General features: G+C 41.3%; 1 protein-coding gene across 15 annotated transcripts in view; it reads right to left on the reverse strand.

The window, feature by feature from the left end:
* DAB1 (DAB adaptor protein 1) overlaps nucleotides 1–16,264 on the reverse strand; it is a 417,660-nt gene that overhangs the window by 35,104 nt on the left and 366,292 nt on the right. The window lies entirely within an intron of this gene.

A 16,264-nucleotide genomic window follows, 5' to 3' on the forward strand; every position in this document is an offset into this window, starting at 1 on the left:
CCTCTTTTTTCCTCAAAATCTAATCAAATTTGACTTGCTTTAGTAGGTTGACTAAAAGCTTCCACTGATGATTTTTCTAGGTATCTTTAAGTGAAACATAATTAAATAAAAAATGTACTACCTAGCTACTACCCACACAGCATCCCAGGCACAGAATCAGTATTTCTTGGTACAGAAATTAGCAGGGGCTGCAGAAACCTGTAGCTTCACACAGGGTGACTCCCAGGCCAGGCAGATCTGCAGAGCTCCAGCTGAGATCTCCAATACCTCAAGGAATCAGTACCAGACCTGCTTATCTCCACAAAAATCAGCAACAGCCAGTGCAAGAGACTTCACTTCAAGGAGTAACGCAGCTCCAAATACTTATTTTCCTCAGAAAATGAATGTAAATGTAATTATTCAACTGGAAATCAATGCTGAATGCAAAAGTCCACATTTTACTTAAATTCCCACTTTGGTGAATTGTAATAATAAAAAGACTTAATTTTAACTGTGTGAGCGAACTCTGTCCAGAGTCAGGACATGAATCTGAGGCTCTTAGAAGCATCTCTTGTAGTGCCAGAATCTTTCTCACTTTGCACTAAACAGCATTTTATCATCAAAGTAATAGAGAAGTATTTCCACTTAAAATAACGTCCTTGGAAAGCTTATCTAAAACAATCTATTAGTTTCAATTCCTACCTTCTGATATACTGACCTACTCTTGTATCATCTAGGGATAATGCTATTTCTGAGAGAGCAGGCAAAGCCTCACAGAGAATTCTTTGGAGGTCCAGATTCCTGCTGGCTTTGAGAAAAAGCGCATCTTGAAAACCAGCATGGTATCCAGGCAATCTCTAAACAAGCAGTTATTTTTGGAATTTGAAAAAGAGAAAGTTAAAGTTTCAAAAAGCAGAAGGAGGGAGGATGCCTGCGTGTGGCAGGGAAAAGGCTGAGGGTGCTCAGGGCAGGATCTGAAAGGAGAGGCAGCCTGCAAGAGATGGATGGCTCCATATAAAACAAAAGACTGGACATGTTTCATTTTCATTTCACAGTAAATGGCTCTTAATGTCCCCATATCAAGATTGCTTGCTCGTGGCAGAGTTAAGTGTTGCCAGTGGCTGCAGGCAGAACGGGGCTCAGCTGAAGGTGCACTTCAGACTCTCCTGACGTGCTGAGCGTTTAAAATTAATGATGGGATCTTACTTAGATAATACAGGGATATTGATTTATTAGGTTTTTTTGAAAACCGAGTTACATGCTATCTGTTAGGATGAAATGAAATGTTCCCATCTCTCTATTCTGCATATGACAGGGAACGTTATCTCTGGCTCCTATTAAATCAAAGTTCTCTGACATTGTTTTATTGATTGCCAGGCAGCGTTCTGCACTGAAATTAAAATGTGATCAGATGCCTTCCTCATGGAATTAAATCTGAAGATTGTTCTACCATGGAAGAGTATCACCCACGAGGTAAGAGAGCAGATGGAGACTCTCCAATTTATTTGGGAATCCACATTTCGTTACATTTCCAATGGTTATGATATCTTACACACTGTATCAATAGAAGTGGAAATTAAGTAAAGGTGACTGCAATTATTCTTTTCTGTATTTTACTGGATGGAGTGCTCAGGGACAGCTTTCCACTTGTGTGAGGGACACTGAGTTACAACACACATGTGAAATGCAATGGTACACACACATCTGTACTCAATTGTAGATATAAACACACCTGTGTTTTCACAGCCCCCAGTTCACCTCATGTGTCCTTTCTACATATTCCAGTGATCCATTCTAAGCACTATTTACTGAGTGCCTGACTTTTTACACCTGAAGGGCAGAAATGGGGCTCCTGTTGCAGGCAGGAGAGATTCACCACCATAAAATGCAAGATCAGAATCCTGTTACTGGTGGCCACAAGAACATAAAGTAATTATTTCTCAACTGATGGATCTTTCTGACACCCCTGTATGCCAATACTGATGAATTCCATCACACACTATCTGAAGTTTTTATTCTGTCTGTGCTGAGAGCTGCTACAAATAATTTACCAATCCTTAAGTGAGGTACCAAATTGTTTTGGAGCACTGCAGCACGACAGAACAAATTATAGAGAAGACTTAATTTGTATTATGGTTCAACACCGTCAATTACATATTGCAGAGATTAGAAAGTAATTTAACATTTAAGTTTCAGTTGTTAACAAAATCCACAGCCTCCAAATTATTTTAGGTCTCCTGTGACTTTAGTCACTGTTGCAAATGTTGGAGATTTTAAATGGAAGCACAGATAAAGTCTCAAACTGGCTAACAAGACATTCTTGTGATGCATGAGTTCTTTTTCTTAGGCTAAACACAATGACATTGTTATATTTTATTCATATACTAAGATGTTTTTGCCTGGTGTTAAACTCAAAAGTCCAAAATATCCATCTGCACCAAGCCTGCTGCCTTTCCTCTTCCCCTTAAGCTTGCTCTGGTGTCTCCCACCAGCCATTGTTTCCTCTCCTTTTCTCCATTCCATCCCCTGCTTCTCCTCTTCCCCCAGGTCGCTCCCTGTACATCACACTGAATTGATTTAGCTGCCTCTGAGATCTGTAGCATTTCTAATTTCCCTCAGGCTGCTTGGCACCTATCATAAATTTTTTCACCCCTTATCCTCATCTTGCCCCTTTATTTCCACGCTGTAGCCTCCAGTGCCACTAAATCAATTAAGTCAATCAATTAAGTACTTGGAGGGTCCAGCAATCATGTCAAAAATGTGAGTTAGATGGCACGAGAAAGTCACTGCTTTACTATCGCTATTTCTCTTTTAATGAGGTTGTCTATTTAGTGGAGCCTGGGGCACAGTGTTAAGAGCCACAACAACAACAAAAAAATATCCTGCAAGCTGCAAATCCTCCTGGAAAAGCTGCCCCACCACAAGCAGGAGGCTTGTTCCACACAGTATTGCATCCACCAGGACGAGTCTCACAGGGATTGGGGCTGCACAGCCTCTCACCTGGAGTAACTGCAAGCTGAGCCTGGATTCAGAGAGCTGGGATCAACTGGGAGCTCCACTATGGATGCTGGGATGTGGGATGCACAAGGACCAAGCCTATTGCTGCCTATTCACACTGGAATAAGCAATAAAATGTTTTGCCTGTATAAACTCCCTGAACACCTCAGTTACCCAGCAAACTGCAGAGTCCTTAATGGATTCATAATAAAATAACTTCATGGGCCATAGTTTCAGCCATGCTGCAAGTCCCCTCTATTCCAACTGGGACTGCCAGTTCTGTAGGTGCCCATGGCATCAGGGTTGGGTTTTAGGTGATTTTTAGGGCCCCTTCCAACCTAAACTATTCCATGACATGAAACACCTGAATTCTCTACTGCAGATTCAAATCAATCAATCAATCAATCAATCAATCAATTCAAATTGATTGCAGTTGTTGTAGACATCTTTTATGAGAAATCCTTTCTTTAGGATTTTTCCTCCTGAGAAGCTGAGAAGCCTCAGGAACAAAAATTAAACATTGATTATCTGCTGCTGTGGAATGCAACAGGTGCATCTGTGATTGGCCCATGTTGGATGTTTGTAATTAATGGCCAATCACAGTCAGCTGGCTCAGACACAGAGCTCAAGCCACAAACCCTTGTTATCATTCTTTGCTATTCTATTCTTAGCCAGCCTTCTGATGAAACCCTTTCTTCTATTCTTTTAGTATAGTTTTAATGTAATATATATCATAAAATAATAAATCAAGCCTTCTGAAACATAGAGTCAGATCCTTGTCTCTTCCCTCATCCAAGAACCCTTGTGAACACTGTCACATCTAGTCTTGTAACTTCTGAAAGTTTTAAGAGGTGGACAGCAGTCCCTCTATGTAGACAGCTAAAAAAACACCACCCAAACCCCCAAAACCTCTTCCTGACATAGATTTTTTTCCCTGGTACCCATTAAGGTGCATGGATACCTCTCAAGCAGTTATGAACACTTCCACCTCCTCTCCCTCTAGAGAAAAGCGCATTTCAGTGGGACTGTGTACACAATTTGGAGGAAAAGTCAACAGTCTCAAATGTCAGAGTGAAATGAAAAACAACATCAATAAATTGCATTTGCATCACAAACTTTCTTGTGTTGTTTTCTGGAACTTGGTATTTGGATGGCAGATGGGGTGGCAAGACATCAGCCCCATGAGATAAGGCAGGGGATGAGCAGATGGGGAAATGAAACAACCACTGCAAAAATTCTCAGTTTCATGTGAAATAGCAGAGAGGAGACAGCTCAGTGTCATTTCAGAGCTACAGCTGCCAACAACTTCAAACTCCCTGCAAATTACTACTGGACACAGCACAGGGTGACTGAGAAACATCTTATTTCCCATCTGACAGCCCTCCCCTACTGTCATGAACACTTCAGTCACTTGCCCATGGAGAGGGGACAGAACAAACAATATGTGACAGATCACTGTAATCTGCCTTAAATGTGATAGTGCTTAGTGTGAGGAAACACTTGATAGCCCAAAAAAATCTGTTATATAAACATTTACTGCAACATGTGGAAAATTTTATCAGGTTTGATCTAGGAAGGGAAGAAAGCTGTAGAGTTTAGGCTTAGCAAATTATCACGATACTGAATTCCTACAAGAAGAGCAAGGAGTTTTGAAACAAAACATCATTGCAATTCAACTTCCAGAAAGAAGTGTCACGTATGAAAAACTGAAAAGCAAAACCCACTGGAAATCTCTTGCAGTTATGGATATTTCAGTATTGGGAGGCATTTCCCAGCACTGGCCAAGATGATCAGTTTTGGTCACAAAAGAGCATAAACTGAAAAAAAAAAACATGGAGTGGGGGCTGAACCCTTCCCTCTGAAGGAGACTGAAAATGAACAGTCCAGTCCTAAACCTGAGCCAGAGCCACTCATGGAATGTAGGCTGAACAACAGATTATGGACTTTCCTTCTGCAAAAATACCCCACCCCAAGAATAGGAGCAGAAAAGGAAAATGTAACCTCCAGAGTGTTCCCCAAGCCTGAAGGGCCCTCTCACATGGCAGCCTGTATGGATGGCTTCACAATGAGAAGAAAATAAATCTGTCTAATCCCCGTGCTTCCTCCACACACACTGATTTTGCAGACAATAACCTGAGGAAAGACTTTTCCAAGTGCCAGCTACTAAAAGGCGTCTCAGTGCACAAGCTCTGCAATAAAAACACTTGGCACAAAAAGCTCACTTGGAGATTATATGCAGATCAAAGCTTGGTCTGTGTAGCACAAAGGGGCACATGAAATATGGTGCAGATAAAGAGAAGAATCAAAGCAGATTTAGCCCCAGCTCTTGCAGACTCAGTCCCTCCAGGGGGGCAGCCGTCTGGCTGTGACACAGCACAGCACCCACAGAAGTGTAAATTTAATTTCCTCTTAATAACAATAACAAACTCGTAAGAGCTATTCTCTTCCTGCAGCCGAGGAGACTGAAGCAAAGAAACCCAGATTATGTGACTTCCTGAGCTTAGCAGCTGAGTCAGGAGGGAGAGAGTCATTGAGCAAGATCCTGTGTGAGGATAAGAACCTGCTCAAGTCCATGCTACACAAAGCTCTACCTGTACACTCCGTCCTAAATAAAGGCAAGTACTTCCCAGGAGCACCCCAGGTAAGAGCCTGTTTGGTTGGACTCAGGAAAAAAGAGCTTAAAAGGTTACTTGGGCCAAAAAAAAATCCAAATTAATCCTCACCATTCCCTTTGCTTGATGAAAAAAGCATCCTGCTGCTGGCTTTATCTCATCTGGGGAGCCAGAGTGGGACATTCCAGAGAGAGCAAAGGCAATGCCCTTGTGGGTGCCTCTGTGACAGACACACCCAGTGATGCTCTCAGCTGGTGTGGCCCTGTCCCCAGCCCCAGAGTCAATTAAGGCAGCAGGACATGGCTCTGCCAGCACAGCAGCCTAATTGTGATGAATGGATCTCTGATATTGAGCTGCCTGGATGCTCCAAGAACCTAATTTGTGAAAAGAGAACAGCACTAAGGTAATAAACTTCTGTCCAGCTCTCATAATTTGTAATAATGTCTGACAAAGACCAGATATGAATTTAGTTATTGGTCATTGTCTTCAGAAGCAAATGCTAAGTTGCTCATGCAGAAGATCCATTTATTAGATATATGAATTTGGAAAGGGGCAAAACAAAACTGGAACACGCATGTGGCAAATTTTCCTTCTTCACTTCAAAGGCTTTTCAACGTTTTATTTATCAGGAGTGAAAGTAGCTAAAACTCAAAACCCTTGTCCAATTACTACAAAGCCCAAGTTATCTTTTAAATACGCACTTGCAAATTTTGCTCCGGGACAAAGAAAATCCTAAAGGGCAAGGAAACATTTTCAGAGAGCTTTGGAAATACAGATGTGCTCCACTGAAGCTGAGATGCTGGGCCTCCCACGAGCCTTGTACCATTTCCCTATTGTTCTGCATCTGACACAGCCATTGCTCTATCAGGATGGTCAAAGCAAAGGATTTGCACAGCAAAAGCAAGAAGCAGCAAACCTCATCCTTGATACTGAAGTCAGTGGCCCCATCAGCTCAGCAGTGCCCCAAATTCCATCTGCAAGGAGCACCTACAGGCTGCAGGGCACTGTTTTGTGCTGCCATCTCACTGTTTCAGTGTGCTGCACACGGAACAGCCCTTGCCTGTGAGTCACTGTGACATTCTTTGGGATGGCAGCTGCTCAGTGCTCACTGTGGCATTCCCAGGGCTGTAACACATCCGAGTGTTTTCCCCCTGAGCTCCCACCTCACCACCCTCTGCAAAATGGTCAGTGCATCAAAACAGCCAAAAACATGCCAGTATTGCCCTCTCCTCTCAAGCCAAAGTTTCCACAGAGCTCAAATGCAGCAGCTTTGACCACACCCTGTATTTTATCCTGATAGATAGATTCTGAAAGACTCATTGACTAAATCTTGAATTTGAGGGAGCACACTATTCTGTAATGAGACAGTTTGCTGCAGCATCACTGAACCTCTCCATATTTTTACTGTGTTCATCTTTAGAGCTTGTGAATGTCCTTTGAGCAGCCCTTACTTTTTACAAGCTTCTTTTGTTCCTTTACACCAATATTCCTCACCCTCCTGAAACGCTTTTGATTTACATGAACAGCACAAGCAATTCTTTCATACAACTCCTGGGAGATTTGGAAGTAATTTTTTTGGCTTTAGCTGTCTCAGATCTTAACTGCTTCAGATTCAGCAAGCATTACCAGCCACCCTCTTCTTGTAGCCTGTGATTTGAAAAACTCCTCAGTGAGAGGCAGTCGCTGATTCTCTTGATTTCTCATGCAACCCCTATAAAGCAGAGCTTGAAAAGATCACAAAAACCATACTCAAATTTAAGTTGCACTGGATAGTCATCAAACAGAAACTTCCTTGGACTGTAAATCTACTTGCACAATGTAAGAAACTTTACTGGAAAAGGGGAAAAAGGACAAGAGGGATTTATTTTGTATTTCTCTATCTATCTCCCAGATACTCTCCCTAATTTAGTAAGACTTTAAAGGGAGCTGAGAGAAAGCACAGATACAGGGAAGAACAAGAGCAGAAAAGGATTCTATGAATTCACAAGCTGTGTACAACCAGTATGTTGTGCTCACGAGCCAGTTGAAAATGATGCAGAACAGTTGGGAATTTCACATGACACCATCCTGGTATTGTTCAAACACAGAATTGATTTCATAAGCAGAAATTAGCCAAGGTACAGAAGCAAGAAGACAATGATTGACTGCTTTCAGTGGCTGGTGATGGACTTGGGGCGTGCCTGTGTTTCACCAAAAATGACCCTGTAGTGATGAGCTTTACTATCCAGAAACACCATCATGAATCCTGGTCATAAAGACCAAACCATTTTGTTTTCAGTTTCCCTACAGAAAGAAAGAGAGGAAACCTTTTCCTCTGAGTTACATCTGCACGTATAAGCAAGCTTCAGACAATCCCATAAATGGGATCATTCATCAATAAATCCTTCATTTGTTCAGGTCCCACAGCAGACACTTCACCTCGGATATAAACCATCCGTAGCAACATGACAAGTGTGTGTGCAGCACTTGAGCCCTAAGATAAGAATAAAATAAAATGTAAAAGGCAAACCTCAAAGAGACTCTAAAGCAGAATAAAGAACTTGCAGGTAATTTTTTCCTTTATTTTCTTTTTCTTTTCCCCTTGCATTATCCCAAGGTAGGAATTCCTGAAGCTGCCCTAGGCAGGGGCTTGGCACATCATGTTCCAGCAGTTCTATATTTTAACTCAGGCAGTGGACACTGTTTTTAAGCTCTGCCCTGGTACCTTTTAACAGCAATCCCTACAGCTCCCATTTGCATATTGTAGTGCCCAGAGTTGTTTCTTCCCTGCTCATTTTCATGTAAAGCAGGATGAATGTTTGGTTTTAGTCTTCTGCTGCTAATTGAAATCTCCAAAAGCAAACTTTGATTAACTCTCCACACTCAGACCTGGCCACACAGCTGAGAGCACAGATCAGCTCTGTTGGCTTTTCTCCCTCCCTGCCTTGCTTTTCTGTCCTGGCACACACAGGATCTGCCTTTCAGGAAAGCTCCCTGGCAGTGCCGCCTTCACCCTTTACTGAAATGCAGGCAGCAAAGCCTTTCACAGCTGTGGATGCTGCCTTGTTTCCTACTTATTCCTTTCACTCTTGCCCCTCTGCAGCTCCTGCACACATCTTGTCTTTGCTTCTCTCCATCAAACCTGAACTTACTAATTTCTGCACTCCCAGCACTGCTCAGCACTGAGCCTTGTGCATGCACAGGTTATGTTCACACATCATTTACACTTTAAAATACTTCCAAATTCCTGTGTCACTCACAGGAAAGCATTTGGCTAATTAAAGATCTGCACATAAAACCTTTCACAAACCAACTCAGCCTTTTTAAAAGCAAGGACATAATAAAAATACTGGATTCAAATCCATATTTTGGCTAACTAAAAAGAAAAAAAAAAAAAAAAAAGTACTTTGAGCTATGCAGAGCCAGGGCTGGGAGCCATATGCAATATTTTTAGACACCCAGATTTCTTATTTGCTTTAAATGTCAGGGCATTCCAACTAATTAGTGTTCTGCCTCACCTATTCACAGAGCTGCCTTTAAAGCCAGCAGGAATGCTGCTGCCTGTTCCACTGGGAGTTTCATGATGTGGAATGAGGATGGCAACCACAAAGGATTAGGAAGTATTAACAGCAGAGAGAGGTAGGATGCTCCAATTTAAGGACACGAGAGGCACCGCTGTAATTCCACAATTGGCACCACGTGCTGGGAGCACCTTGGGAGATGCTGTTCCAGCCCCTGGGATCCCCTGACACATGGGCTGCCACGGGCTGAGCACACACAGCACCCACCAGAAAGGTCAGCAGTACAGGGATCTCATTTGGGAGGACAGCTTTCATGAGCAGGTGTTTTTGTACTAAGCAAAGATCTACTGGTATGTGGAATGTATGGCTTGTTCTACTGAAGGAAAGGGATGAGAGCAGGTATTTGTGTTTGGCATCCAGTGGCAGTGGCTTTTCCTCTTCTCCTTCCACAGGGACTTTATTACATAAACTAAGAGGGGTAAAAATGGTGTTTGCTCATTCCCATGGACTATCTGAGTGAACAATGCTCTTGCTGACTTCCCTGTGCTCCTGAAGGCAGAACATCACCCAATGACTTTACTTCCAATAAATATCTATTACCATCACCCTGCAAACTCCATGTACATTTAAAACCAATCCTTTCCTGTAGTTTCCCCCTCTAATTACCCTTGACAGTGAAGGACACCTGCCCCCCTTTCATCTACCCCAAAAACAGCAGAGCCCACAGGAATTCAGGAGCAGTGACAGTGCTATTGCTCCTCCCAGGGCAAACACAAAATTGCAGAGCAGCCCACCAGATAAAAATGCTCTGAATAGGAGGGAAAATCACCAGCACTCCTGGGGTGTAATGCTTCCCAGCCATTTCCAGGGAAAAAGGAGTGGATTTCAAAGGGGGAGGATGTAACTTTCTGTTCTGGCACCTGCTGAATGTCCCCCACTGCTCTCCAGGGAGGTTTCAGAGCATCTCAGCTGCCTGTGCTATTATTATGTCAGCACTTCTCCTGCTAAATCCTTTCCCAAGCAGTCTGAAATCCTGCCATTGTAATTCCAGGTGTGCTGAAAATGGGCCTGAAATTTTCTTCTGCTGTGTGATGCATTAACCTGGCTTAAAACCACCGGGACTTGCATGCAAACTCTGTATTTTGGGTGCTCTTCTAATAAGGCTAAATTGCAGCTGGAGAAAAAGCAATGTGGCTCTGCTGGAGATTCATTTATCTGGATCACAAAAGGGTAGTGAATACAGGCAAAAAAATTCCCAATGTAAGTGTATACTTGGAGTTTTCTGCCATGGGACAATAGGGAAGAGATGCTGTGCAGCGCCACGATATAACAGGATCCATAACAACAAATACACCGACTTTCTACTTTTAGCAAAATCCATCCCAAATTTTGGTTAAGCATATCAAACATTGAAATTAGTAAAAACCAGAAGTGTTGGCATGGTAATTTTTACTACAGCAGCTCTATAGACAGAGTACACACCCCCAAATGCAATGGAAGCCAAATGGTAATTGGGAATACATTAATATTCCTAATATTTACTATTTGGAAGTGTTATTTATCACTGTTATAACTATGTAACAGTGAGATTCTCCATACCATAATGCAGCATGCATGTAAGCAGCATTTCCCTTTCTTAACTCAATCCTGGGGTGCTTGGATTAAACATCAGGAGGCCAAATGAGACTATCACTAAACTCATAAAATCTCTTTTTCTGCCTTTTTGAAAGCAATCAACTTTTTACCCTTTTCACACTGAAAAAATACAGCTACAACAAAATTGCACAAATTATTTCAGTTTGGATAATGTGTCTGCAATAGCTTTATTTTATCTTCATGCCCATTAGGGTCAGAATTCTCACAAGGCAGTTTCTGCATATCCTGACAACAAGAAGACTGAATTCAGAGCTTTTCCCTTATCTAGGTGAAAGAAGAGAAATTTCAGCCCTCAAACCAAACTCTAGATCCCCAAGACTTCACAATATGCACAATCACATCCACATTTTGCCTTTTGGGTTCTTTTTTTCCACAGTAACAGCACTGCCACGATACCTAAGGGTTTTTAAAACCCTCATCCAGCAAACTGAGCATCTAAAGAAGAGAAATCCAGAAGCTTGTGGCCATTAAAAATCCCTGTGGAGCACTGTGAACCATCCAAACTGCCCAGGGCCCAGTTTGGAAGGCCAATAATGAATGAATTACAATAGTCAATAAGGGATGTAATTAAGGAAGTAGGTTCTTCTGACATTTACATTTTGCTAGCTGCCACATGTCCATGAAATGTGTTATTGTTTCCCCTTCTGAAGTACCAGGGTCTATAAATACCTTTTAAGAATCATACACAGATTTTTAAGTCCTCTCCTCTGCCATATTCTAATTAGACACATTTATTGCATGTAGAACAGTAAATGCCATGTTTTACTGGTCATATTTACAAGCAGAAAGATGGAAAGTGTCAGGGAGCAGGGCATGACTCCCAGTCAGCTCAGAGGGATCTTCTGCAGGCAGAAGCTGTGGACAATGCACAAAGAAAGGCCCCAAATGTCACCATTTTCAACTCTACGTGCAAAATCTGACTTAGTTCTTTTACAGTTATTGCTTTTTTTTGTTAGTATGCAATATTTTTTATACTGCAGCCCTTACAAGTCCTCAGCAGGGTCCAAGACCAAACATTTCTTACAGGAAAAAGTTCCTGTAAATAGATAATACTGATTAAAAAAATAAGGAAAGAAAGAATTAAAAGGTAATCCCAGCAAGTTTAAATTGTATGTATTTATACAATTTAAACAATATATATATCTATATTTAAATAGTAACCTTTGAGAGCTAAAGGCCAGATGCCCCTTGGGACATCTCTGGGATGCAGAAATGCAATAGCTCCTCAGCATCATCAGGTTTAAAACAAGTTTCTAGCATGGGAGTATTTTAAGGAAAAAGTAAGGAGGTACTGCATGAATATGTGCGAGGAATTCCTCCAAAAAATGATGGGTAGAGAAGGAAAGGATTTGAGAGTCATTTATTAAGAAAACTGAATAAATGAATGGTGAAAGTTGGTACTATGGATTGATTCCTCAAAAGCTGATGAGGAATAAAGGCAGCCATGAAGAGGCTGGAAAAAAAACAATTCAGCAATGGGGTGATGAAAGAGAGAAGGCAGATCCAGCCCAGGAATGCAAAGGGAAGTGTGACATGATCAAAAGAACAAGCTGAGGCAGCAATCCTGGCAGTCACAATGGATTTCAAAAATAAAAGTCAAATTTGTCAAGGACAAAGAAAGGGATAACAATTGAGACACGACATGAAGAGAGGCAGGACTGGGTTTAACTCCCAGTGTGAGAGTAAATGCTGTATTTCAGAGCAGGTGAGAAGAATTCTGCAAGATCTGCAGGAACCCTGGGTGTGGCAACGCAAACACAGCAGCAGCCAAACACTGCTGAATGTACAGGCCTGAATAAGAGATGATGCTGATATTTTGCTCAGCTCTCTGAAAAGGAGGTCAGAGAGAGAGACCCCTGGGAGTCAGGATTAGAAGGCCTGGTTTAGCCTCACTGAGCCTGAGCTGTTGGCTAAACATGCAAAGAAAGGGCTGAGAGACACATCAAGATTGGAGCAGAAAGAGCTGGCATCACTTGGTTCCACACAATAACCAAATTTATGTTTAAAAATGAAATAACTCTGGCAAAAAGCACAGCAAAGAGAAAAAAAAAAAGATATCAAGGACAGAGAGCACACAGGAAATCCCAGATGAAAACTGCAGGAGAGGATCTAGGAAAACAGGTAAAACCCAGAGACAAGAGCAATGGGGATCAGCTGAGAGGCCTTGGTGTGGGATCAGCTGCTGGGGAAGATGCTCACAGAGGGCTGCACCTGAGATCAGCCAGAGAGAGGAATTTGGCAAGTTTCAGAGACATGAAGGGGACAAAACCCAATGTGGGAGCCCCAGGCAGGGACCACCAGCATCCTCCTGGCCAATCCCACCCTGTGGCAAACACAAAACTCAGTGAACTCCTCACCCCATCTCTCCTGCTCACTGCGGAGCGAGGAGAGAGCAGGAGAAATTAATTTCTTCTTTTATTTCTATTTTTAAAGCCTCAGAGACGCTCAGTGAAAGAGACTGTGACAGTTTGACATTTCATCTGCTCCAGCACATGTGCTTCAAGGAATGACTGCAGATCCAGGACTGTACCTCGATTTCTGGCCAGGGATGCCAGAACCAACAGATTTCCAGCAAAGTCAAGAAGTACCTTTGGTACGTTTCAAACGAGGCCTCTTCTGCCAAGAGTGAGAATTTCAATCCTGCTAAAATTTCTCTTTCAGCCAAGTTTAGCTGTCCTGTTAGCAATCTATCAGCATAATTAACACCATCACTCACATTGCGCAGGGAAGAGCAGCAAATCCAGGGGTTATCAGCAGACATCTGATAAAGCTTCAGAATATGCTGGGAAATGCTTAACTTGAGAAATCTGCACTGTAAGGTCAAGAGAGCTTAGAGGTTCAGGAAGATGGGCAAGATGCTGGCATCCACAATATTGGCTGGAACATTTCAGAGCCATGACAAGATCTCAGTTAAACAGAACGCTCTGAGGACAACAGGATTATAACCTCCCACCACGTGTATTATTTATTTGGATGTCATTAAGATTTAAAGCAGAAGCACCATCACCAGTTCTGTGGAGATAAATTAATTTTTTTTTACAGAATGCTACAGGTAAGAGGGAACTGAGTAACACCACTTCAGGCAGGTAAACCCTCTAAGATAATAAAATAAAATCAAATTCTCAGCAAAGATAATGAAGGTTGGATAATGAAGGCTGATAGATAACAAGAATAGATAGTTAAAATGAAATAAATGTATTTATACACATGGTTTTCCTTGCTGGGTTTCACACTGCCAGCCTGAAGAAAATGGCTACAGATCAAATTCATGAAATATGAGTAACACACTGCAATACTTCTGTGCAATAAATACCAAAACCCCACCAGAGTATTCCTAGAAATAGTACAATCCCACAGGCTGGGCCCAAGAGCTTTATTTCAAAAAGGATAGGGGCCAACATCTCTGAAAGAAAATAGGCAATGCAAACGAAACTCACTTTTGGGGTGCTACAAAATAGGTAAAAATTGGTGAGATGACAGTCATTTTCATCAACTGGGTTACAATCCATCTGTTTAGGGTGTTTCCCATAAATAAACAAGATACTGACACTGATTTACCCTGATTTTTGGCCAGTGGAGGAATCCAGATAAATAATTTAGCTATACAATACCTCATAAAGAGCTATATTTTACAGCATACTCTGGCAATCTGCAATCCATGCAATTACAAAAATTTACTTTAACAGAAAGAATTCGTTGCTTAGAGCCAAATAGTAATTTCTTGCTTTTATCTCATTTCTTTTTCACAGTTTAGGGGCTTGCCATTGAAGTCGGCAGCATTTTGCAATTAGAGACAACAAGAGTTTGAAAGCAAACCTCACTGCATGGAGGTGGATGGAAATCTTTTCCCAAGCATTTTCAGAGGATTTAATTATTAGTTTCAAATACATTTTTTGAAAGGAACCTGCAAGTAAACAGAGATTTATGGCCACATAAATAAACAATGAGACAATTACAGGCTCTTTACAGAGCCCAGATTAGTCACACAGGTCTAATGAAGCATCACTGAGCGATCACAGGGAGATGGCCTGATGTGTGTGATTAACAAAACAACATCCAGGAAAAGCTAAACAACACTGCTGGGCCTCCACAAAATCTGCACTTCCTTCCATATGCACAGCCATGGCTTTTGTTGCTTCCTTAGCAAATCACCAATCTCTACATCCCACCCAAAAAGGGAGAATATTAAATAACACAATGCAATTGTATTTTTGCTGTCTGAAGATCGTGCTCTTGAAGATATAAAACAACTCCCATAAAATAAATTAAGAATATATTGCAGTATTGAGGTCTAGCCAAGATGGATGTGACAGAAGAAATGGTAAAAAAAAAATTTTCATGTAATATGCAGCAAGGAAATCTCTCAAGTTGGGTAGAGCAAGTCTTGTGTTCAGCAATAATTATGGTAGTGTTTTTTTACAGTAAAAACTAAAAGAAAATGTACATCCCTCAGGTAAGGCATATATTTAGCAATCATTATCTGGAGAAAGCAAATGGGATGGATGGAAAATATCTGACAGCTGAAAAAAAAAGGTGCATTTATAAGATTAATAGGGTCAAACCCGATGTGTAATGACAATTTTTGGCATACACACAACAGGGGAACATCCTGTTAGTCATATTAAATACAATTTTTTGCTATCATGTTCTAAACACACTGACAAGTACTTGGAAAGTGGAATGAAGGGACCTCTTTAGGGTAATCCCTGGCATGGAATGATGGAATGTAAGAAAGATTGTTATTATTTCTATTGCAGTGCTGTAGATGAACCATATTGGACTGCATCTACAGTGCAGACTCACAGCAAAATCCTTCTTGCATTTTTCTTGGTGAGATATATTCTTTCCAAATGATATTCCACCTTCAACTCAATCTCCTTCATGGATAAATTTACTCACAGGGCAGAATTCCTGATGGCTGGAATAATACCATTATTAAAATCAATACTTTTTGATGAATATTATGTCTGGAACATATTAAGGAGTGCTATAAAGTAAAGGAAGAAAAAACCCTGCTTATCATTTTCAGTAGTAACCCAACCAGAGCCCTTCATCTGTAACGAATTACGGAGCAATTCCCCTAAATCATCTGGATGAAGTCAGCTATGACACTGCCAGTTTTTAAAAAAAATTTGCTAGTTTTGAGCTACAAATTGATTTTTTATTGTGATAAATTAAAATCCAATGGCAGCCTACAAGACACTCAACATGAAGAAGCCCACTTTTTTTTTTCCTGAATATTTTTATTCTTTTCTATCACATTGGGCTGAAGCTGGGGCAGACGTGACAGCAATAGACAATGGTAGAAGTTAAGAAAGGACACTCTAGAAAGGTAAATAATCTTTCCAAAATACCTTTCGGGGAATTCCAAAATCATGGGAATACAACCAAGGGAAAAAGCAGTGTGGTGGACAGGGAGGGTTGTTAAAGGAGCAGAAAGCAAATGCAAGATTATCCAGACTCTTCCCTGCTGCATAAAAGCCAACACCGAACTCCAAACTTCATAAACTCTGAAGTTTG

Source organism: Melospiza melodia, chromosome 11 (genome assembly GCF_035770615.1).
Source record: "Melospiza melodia melodia isolate bMelMel2 chromosome 11, bMelMel2.pri, whole genome shotgun sequence".
Taxonomy (NCBI): domain Eukaryota; kingdom Metazoa; phylum Chordata; class Aves; order Passeriformes; family Passerellidae; genus Melospiza; species Melospiza melodia.